Source organism: Oryzias melastigma, linkage group LG2, assembly GCF_002922805.2.
Source record: "Oryzias melastigma strain HK-1 linkage group LG2, ASM292280v2, whole genome shotgun sequence".
Taxonomy (NCBI): domain Eukaryota; kingdom Metazoa; phylum Chordata; class Actinopteri; order Beloniformes; family Adrianichthyidae; genus Oryzias; species Oryzias melastigma.
In genome coordinates this window covers 13,448,434-13,457,343 of record NC_050513.1, presented here as the reverse complement: position 1 = coordinate 13,457,343, position 8,910 = coordinate 13,448,434, and positions in this window count along the sequence as shown.

Below are 8,910 nucleotides of genomic sequence, written 5' to 3'. Positions count from 1 at the left end.
CATTATTATTATTTTATTTAATTATTACTAATTTATTTGTTTTTTTTATTCATCTTTTAATGCATGGTAAAAAGCAAGAAAACAACAACAGAAAATTCTACATAAATTATATGTAAAAATATTACACCTCAATTATGTAGTTTGAAATGGAGTAGGAAGAAGTTTAAAAAACTTTTTTAATCCTACCCCCTAGCAATATATCTTAAATTTAATCTTCAATATAAACTATTTCAGAAACGGACATTAACTACCCTTATTTTTTATATATATAAATCAGCACGGACAAAGATCTATACACGTCGTTCATTATTTTTTCATTATTTTGTGTTAAAAATAAAGATATTTAAGAACATTGGAATGTTTTCTCAGCGATTTTCTTGAGAAAATCCTGATGCGGCCCGGCCTCACCTAGACGCCGCCTGTAGTGGCCCCCGGCTGATTTGAGTTTGAGACCCCTGCTGTAAAGTGACAGGAGCCTCCAACATTTACAAGAATATAGGAACTAAACATCAAATGAAACCAGAATTTGAAGATTTTACAGACTAAGATGCTAGTGATGATCAAAAAGAGAGATTGTATCAGAATTTTATGGAAAACTCAGATTTCCTTCATTCAACGTTCTTCATCCGGGCCTTTTGCAACTGATGAGGAAAGGGGCGGGGCTTCCCTTGCTGACAAGTGAAGCTGATCCATCATCAGTCAGAGATGCTGTTTGAAATGTAAGGGAAGTGTCAATGCAGGAAAATGTTTGACCGCATTTCCCTTATATATCAATAGCTTTTAACATGATACATAAAAACATCAGAATAAAAATATGTTTTGTCAATCTGTATAGTGTCCAATTTGGTTAAATCAAAAATCTTATAATAAACTTTTTCTGAATTATGATAGCCACAAATTTAGCAAATTCATGTGTTCTTGTGAAGTTTTTACAAGTTTTTATGCTTAAGTGTTTGTTTATTAAGGCCATTGATCACTTTTTTACTGAAGGTGTCAAATGTATTACATCAGTGGTACTATCCCATTCTGTCAACTATCCCGTTATAATTAAAATAACGAATGACAGTGTAACCAAACAATAGTGTCAGCACTTTATAATGACCAAACTGACGTTTATAGATCTTCTTTTGCTGAAAAAGACTGAAACTGTCTGAAGTTGCTGTGGCTTTATTTCTCCACTAGATGTCACCGTTCTAAAGAGCAGTGATATCTAGTGAACTAAAAGCCCCAGAGTTGATTTTTCTGTTACCTCTTAATCATCTTAGCTTTTTTTGCATTTCCTCCTACAAGTCTTTGAACTTCTCTCCTCTTAAATTCAGTTTTTTAATGTTAGTCGTCAATCATTCATATGCATTTACGGCCAAAAGTTACCAAATTGTAGTCTTTAGGGGAAGTATCAGAACGTGTTTTAATGACGTGCTAACATATAATGTAATATCAGGAAGTTCTTCCAGATGATTGGACAACTGCAGCTAAAGTGATCATGGAGACTGGGAGGAAGGTAGTTTTTTTTTAGTGTCTTCTGGAATGAAGAAAGCTGAGAAGGAGACTTGGTGATTGAATGAAGAAGTTAAGGATCATGTTAAGAGGAATAGGTTCGCTTGGAAAAAGTGGGACACTTAGAAGAAAGATGAGAGCAGACTGTACATGGGGATGCAGCACAAGGTGAAGCTGAAGGTCACGAAGCCCATGTCAGGACATATGACCGGTTTAAAGAAAATGAGGGAGAGGAGGATCAGAACTTCAGGCTTTAAGGAGTTAACAAGAACATGGAGAGTGACAAGAGGCCTGAAGAACAGAGAAGTGTCCTGCTCATTTTTAAGAAGAGAGATATGCAGAATTATGGAGACGAAAGAGAAAAAAAGTTGATCCATCCCACTTTAATGATATGGGAAGGAGTAATAAAAGCTAGACTGAAGCCAGAAATGAACATTTGTGAACTGCAATATGGTTTCATGCAGAGAAGGACAGTCATAGATTCAGTATTTGCTTTGAGGAGTAAAACAGTACATCAGAAGGAGCTCCTTTGTGTCTTTGTAGGTCTACAAAATGTCTATGAAATGGTACAGAGAAGCATCTTGAGCTTCTGCTTGGCCTGAAGGACAAAACCACAATCACTGTGGGAGACCCTATCTGGGGCATAACCTTTGGAGAGACCACCTTCTGGGACCACTTGAGCAGGTGCTCAAGAAATGAAAACAAAAACAAAAGAAGGTCCTTTTTTATTCAAACTTCAATGAAACATTTGAATGACTTCTTCTCTCCTCTTTACAGTCAAAAAAGTCTGTCTTGAACTGAAGCTCCATGCAGTCAGAACAGCTCAGATTTGGGCTTCAAGAACTCTGGATTTTTAGAAACAAACCATTTTCCTCTTCTTTAGTGAACGAGAGTTGATCTCTTTTTCTGGAACTGATTCCAACCTAAAGTTTCATTTGGTTTGCTTATTTACTTTTCTTTACTTCTATCAATTGTCTTTTCTTGGGTTTTTTTATGCAGGCTGGCTGTGACCCTGATGTGTGGATCCTGTAAGGGAGTCACAGCTGCCTGCACCTTGCTGAGCCATCGGTGTTTGGTTATATGTTTTGTGTGTAAACTCTCTGGACTTTCTTGCGTCTTCGTTTGTGGATTTTCCCTGCATCTGGGTTCTCACCTGCTTGCCTGACTATTACACTGTTTAAGTACCAATCAAAAAAATGTTCTTCGGGGGGCAGCACTCAGTCCTTTTCAGGTCTTATAGCACAGGGGTGTCAAACTCAAGTCCTCGAGGGCCAACGTCCTGCTGGTTTTCAAGAAAACCTGCCTTATCTGCTGCTGATTACTTGGATCAGATCTGTTTAGCCAATAAGAAGCTTCAATGGCAGCTTGGTTGGAAAACAAGTAGGACACTGGCCCTCTAGGGCTGGAGTTCGACACCTGCGTTATAGTAGATTTTCAGACCTACAAGAAACCTTTATCTTCTGAAGAATCTGAAGCCATTTGAACACACCCTGTTACAAAAGAACAAAGATGTCACTCAGGAATGTGGTTCTGCTGCAGAACATCCCTCCTTCAACGGCAGAGAAAAAGTCCCAAAGATCATCTGGAAGATCCACATTCTTTCAGTCAGAGCTCCTCTCAAGTTTAGGTTTAGTTAAGACTCTTTAGTTTAACCCATTGAAAACTTATGGTAACAGAACAATGTCAGAAATCTGTCTGTGGTCCATTTGGTCCACCTAATTTGATTTTTAAGAACAAATGGGTGTGGGTTAAAGGTTAAAGGGAATGGAAACATGTGAGGCCAAAATGCTAAAGTGAGCAGATCACCACAGCGGGAATGCCCCAATCTAGGGGGGACCGGGAACATGACAACAGGATCTGACCCATCACACTGCTTGCTTGGAAGCAGTGACTGCCATGCTGCATTGTCTTTTCAGGTCTGTCATATGGCGCCACTACTTAGGGCGATTAAAAGAAGCTCAATTTGTGACTGCTCTGTTCAACCGGAAAATCTCTTAATGCTGCAGGGCTCTATGAAAAAATGTAACCGCAAACTTTGTTCTAGGTAAGAGAACACGAAGGCACAACAAAAAGCACAACAACACAAAGGTTCATCATCATCATCCCTCCTCATTATCACAAAGACTACATACTGTATATTAAAGTCATTATTTTAAGGAATGAGTAAATGTCCCCCAAGAGTCCTGAAAATCAATTGTGGGATTCCCCAAGGATCAATTTTAGTTAGGCCCACCATTTTTTCTTTAAGAGGCATAAACTTTGTTTTCATAGCTACGCTGATGACACACTCTCTACATCACTGTGTCTCCTTAAGATGAAAATTCAGTACACATCCTTTTAAATTTTATTTTAGACATGAAGTCATGGATGGCAGGGAATTTCTTAGAGCTCGACCAGAACAAAACTGATTTTTTGTGTTTGGTCTTGAAGACAAGCAAAGGATTGTTTAATCAAAACTAAAAACATCAAATATTTGTGAGAGAAACCTGGGCTCTATTTTTGACTATAGAATGAATATTAAGCCATAAGTTACAACAGAATTTTAACATCTTAAAAACATTGTGAGAGTCAACTTTTATGTGAAGCACTTTGATTACATCAGTTGTAAACATGCCCTGCAAATAAAGTTTGATTTTGATTAATGATTCTAGAGGAAATTTTCTAGGATTTTTGGTTTTCCAGATTACATTTTTTTTTAAGTTTTTTAAAAGTTCCATTGATAAATGTGTAAAGCTAAAATGTTATTCTGCTCCCTCAAATCTGTTTGAATCTTTCAGTTGGACAGGTTTTAGAGTTTTTCCTTGTAGCTCTGACAGATCTAGAATATCCACATTCTTTCAGTTTGCTTTGATAAAAATCTCTTCCTTGTCAGCTTGTTCAGACTCATTTAAACTTGGACTTGAATCTGCTTTAAAAACCACACTTGTGCTTGCTTATCATATTTAATGTGTAAATGCAAACAATTACATTTTTTTTTCAAAAATTGCAAAAAAGCTAAATTTGAAAACAAGGGTGTCCATCAGTACACCTGTCACCAACCAAAAAAACGGGCTGATGATTGACGTTGCAAATGTCGCCCTCAGGGGTGTTCCGGGCATGTCTCTTGTAGCAGAGATTCTGGAGATGACCAAGGACTTTGTGGGGAGACTACGTCTCTTATCTGGGCTGTGAATGACTTTTATAAAATCAGTTTTAGCTAAAGGAGTATTTCTGCTCATTGTCTCATCGAAACTGTTTTGCTTTGATATTACGACCACATTGATCCTAAGGCATCATGTAACAAGCTGTTAGTTTAACTGTCAGCAGAGGAATCCAGATGACGTGGAAGGCAAACAAGCTCAGCAAGTCTCTGCTGAGAGTTGAAAGATGTTAGGGACAGAAAACTGTTTCAGGTGGTTGAAAGCAGATCAGCAGGTATGAGGTGGACAGTTTAGTCTTGAAGGAGTCAGACAGGAGACTTAAGAAAAGCTGAGATGTTAGGATGAGGTTAAAGGCGATGAAGTGGAAGAGGGAACGGATCACAAAAGCAGAACATGGACATGATGGAGCAGGACTGAACACATGGTTTTCTGAAAAAAGTCACTAATAAGATGCTAAATGCATTCACATTTTGGTTTACAGCAGTGTAAAGATTTGGGAAAAACCCAGAGAAGTGCAAGGGCTCTTGGGTATTTGAGTTCCTCACAGTTCCTGTTTGTTTGTAAACTCCTCCCTCGCGTCTTGACTGGAATGTCCCCACAAGGCTCTATTTAAAAACCTTACATCAAATTTTGTGGTCAGTTCATGTTTGATTTTTCCATCTCTGCACCTTTTTCCAAAATGTTCTTAAAGCTGAATCTCCTGAACTCAGATGACCTCTGCTTTTCCTTTCTGGAAGAAGCTACTAGAATAAAGAAGATCAATAACACAACATGAGAGTCTACTAATCATTTGATATTCAGAAACATACAAATATCTGCTTTTATTCTATCTTTTTGTTTTGATATGTCTTTCTAAAGTTCCTACATTAACAAATATCTGAAACTTATGTGTGTTTAAGACTGTTTTTCAGCCCATTCAAATATTTCTTCTCTGTTTGAATCTGACAGCTCTCTGAGTTTTTCCTGGCAGCTTTGACAGATCAGGATGATCCACATTCTTTCAGTATACAGTTTACTGATAAAATCTCTTCCTCCAACTGCTTGTTCTGACTTTTTCACCCTCATACTTGCATCTGCCCATTTCATAGCTTTGGAACTGTGTTATTGTATAAGGAAGTCTGGAGTGACAGAAATATGTTTGAGGGGTGCAGGACATGTATGAGGGCTGTAAGTGTGATGTGTGATAGAAAAGAAAGGTGTACGTAAAAAGTGTACAAAACTGGTGAGAGCAGCCATGTTGTTCTGCCTAGAGACAGTGGCTCTGAGGCAAAGATCGGTAGCAGAGCTGGAGGTAGCAGAGATGAAGATGCTGAGGTTCTCTTTGGGAGTGACCAGGATGGATAGGATCAGGAATGAATACATCAGAGGGACAGCACATGTTAGAGGTTTTGGAGATAAAGTCAGAGAGGCCAGACTGAGATGGTTTGGACATGTTCAGAGGAGAGACAGTGAATATATTGGTAGAAGGATGCTGAGTTTAGGTCTAAAGGAAGACCAAGGAGGAGGTTTATTTATGTAGTGAATAAAGACATGAAGGTAGCTGATGTTAGAGTAAGGGATGCTGAAGACAAGATTAGATGGAGGGAGATGATTCACTATGTCGACCCCTGAAGGAAAAAGCCAAAAGGAAAAGAAGATGAATAGAATATTAACTTGAAATGTATCAGGCAAAAACAACATTTTTTTAAGTTGGTATGTTCCACCAGGCAGAGACCCCAAGGAAGACACAGGAGACAACATCTCTCAGCTGGACTGAGAGTGCTTCAGTATTCTCTTGGGGGAAGTGGTTGAAAATACATGTGCGTCTTTGCTTAGGGTTCTGCTCCAAGGACAAGGAACTGGCTACGTAGAAGAAAAGGGATGGATAGATGGACGGGTCTGCTCTCTATTACTCCCATAAAAATATTTCACTGTGTGGAAGTAATTAAGATATTCTGAATCATCAAAAACCCATTAAAATCATCAAAAAACAATTTTCCTGAATTAATGTTTCCTTAAATTAAAAACTCTTGTGGATTAAAATAGTCAGGATTCTAACTGACCTGGAAAGAGCAAAAGTTTCCCAGTTTCACTGTCAGACCCTTTTCTAAAGTGCATGTGAACAAACTCCCTGTTCCTCTGTCAGACTGAGGATTGGTCTCATTTACAGAAACTGGATATCTGTTTCCAAGGTCTTTTGCGTTAGGTATTTCTGCTTCAACTACAGTTGATAACAGATGTAGTGAATTCATGCGCGTCTGGAAGAAGGAAATGACCAAAAGCTGTGGAACAGAGAAGTTAGAAGATACAAGAGACAAACCTGCAGGATTGACACAGACAGCATGAGAGAAACTTCAGAAAACATCAACATCTTCAGGATTTTTTTTTCCTCCGTTTGTATGAGAAAAAACTCACAGAGACTGAACACAACAAACTCTTTCAGTTCATATAATGAGGTGACGACAAATGAACCTTCGTGAGCCGCTCCCATCTGTGCCGACCAGCATTCTTCCAGATCTAGAACAGTCTTAGTGAGCACATTCAAGAGGCTTTAAGTAAAATTCTCAATCGGACCTTTTTTTGAGCCTTTTCGGGTTGAAATGGTGCATTGTAAGAAGGGGTTCAAGGATTAATCAATTAATCAATGAACTGATGTATATTCCTACAATAATACCAGATTGATTTGTCTGAGGTAGAATCCAATCGATCAATAGCATTGAAAAAATAATTACAAGAATAAATACAAGGAATCTGGAAAACTTCCCCTGTACTATTCAGTACCAGGTGATTATCTCTGAATCACACTGGTTGATTTTTTTTTTGGCTTAAGATGTCCTGGATCGATTTTAGGTGTGGAATCGGATCATTCAAAATAGACCAATATTGAATATGAATTGTATCGTTAACCACAAGTTCTGATATTAATTGAATTATTAAAATGAATCGTTAGAGCACTAGTTTTTAGCACAATCTGCACTGACTCAAAAGCTTTCTCAAAGGCAACACACATAATTTATCCAGAAGCTGGTGTTCTTAAAAGCCCACTCAGTTTGGATGTGAAAACAAAAATAGTTTGTCTTTTTTCTTCTGACTCATTTTCTTTTCAGGACACTTAAAATCACCTTAAAAGTGTCTTCTTACAAAGCAGAATGTCACATGAACTCACTTTTCTACAGATATTTTACTGTCATTGAACTTAACAATCTATCAATCTGTGATCTTGAAGCTCCGCCCATCATCTCAACTGCTGTCAGGTAATCTCTGGTTTCTTCTTGAACCTGTTTTCTGTCTTTAGTTCAGGAAGTCTCAGATTTCTGATTCTCACATTTTTGTGTTTGGAGGTTCTTCTTGGAGGTTCTGCAACTTCATCTTTGCTCAGTTTTGGTTGCTTTACTAAATTTCCTGGTGTGTTCATGTGTCAGTTTCTTCTTCCATCTCCAGCCAAAGTTTTCAGATCAGTTTTAAAACTTCTGCTTCTCCTGCCAGTTAAGAATAAGGTCCGCCCCCTTTTTCATGTCCACCTTGCTCATAATTTTTCAGAAAAAAATGAATCAAATCCTGATCTTCTGACTGTAAAGAAGGGGGTGTTCACTTCGTAAACAACAGGCAGGTTGTGAGTTTGAGACCAGGAAGGGTAACAGTGCAAATCAGGAGGAGAATCAAACTTAAAAAATTTCCTGTTCAGCTTTAAGCCACAGGTAAAACTTTATCACTTGTTGCCCCGCCCACCTGGGCTGCCCTGCCTCCATCACAGGTGGATGTTTCCTGGTTCAGAATCAGTGATCTGAGCTGCGTTCACACGGTGAGTGGAGACTCTTCTTCTTCTTCAGATCTTTGAAGAAACTAAACTTTGTTTTTTGAGCTCTATCTTCACTAACTTGACAGTTTGTTTCTGATTTTTAAAGATCCTTTTCTTTCTCTGTAAACTTTCATCACTCTGCTGTATTAAAAAAGATTATTAATTGTTTGATTATAGATAAACAATATTAATGATTATAGTTCATGAAGTAAACATCAGCTGATGTTGGTTTTTCTAAACATTTCCTGTAATTAAACTGTGGTCTTCAGCATCAAAGTGGGACAGATCAGATGACTGCTGCTTCCTGTCAGAACTTTCCAACAAATGGACAGAAAAATAGCTTCTGTCAGAAACACAAACTATCATGAAGCTCTGGAGTTTAAATGTTTCATTTCTGATTCCCAAACCTTCCTGCTCCCCTCAATGTGTGTGATTAGTAGGAACTGTGAGGAACTCATTACAAAAGTAATAGATTACAGTTACAGATGAGTTTTT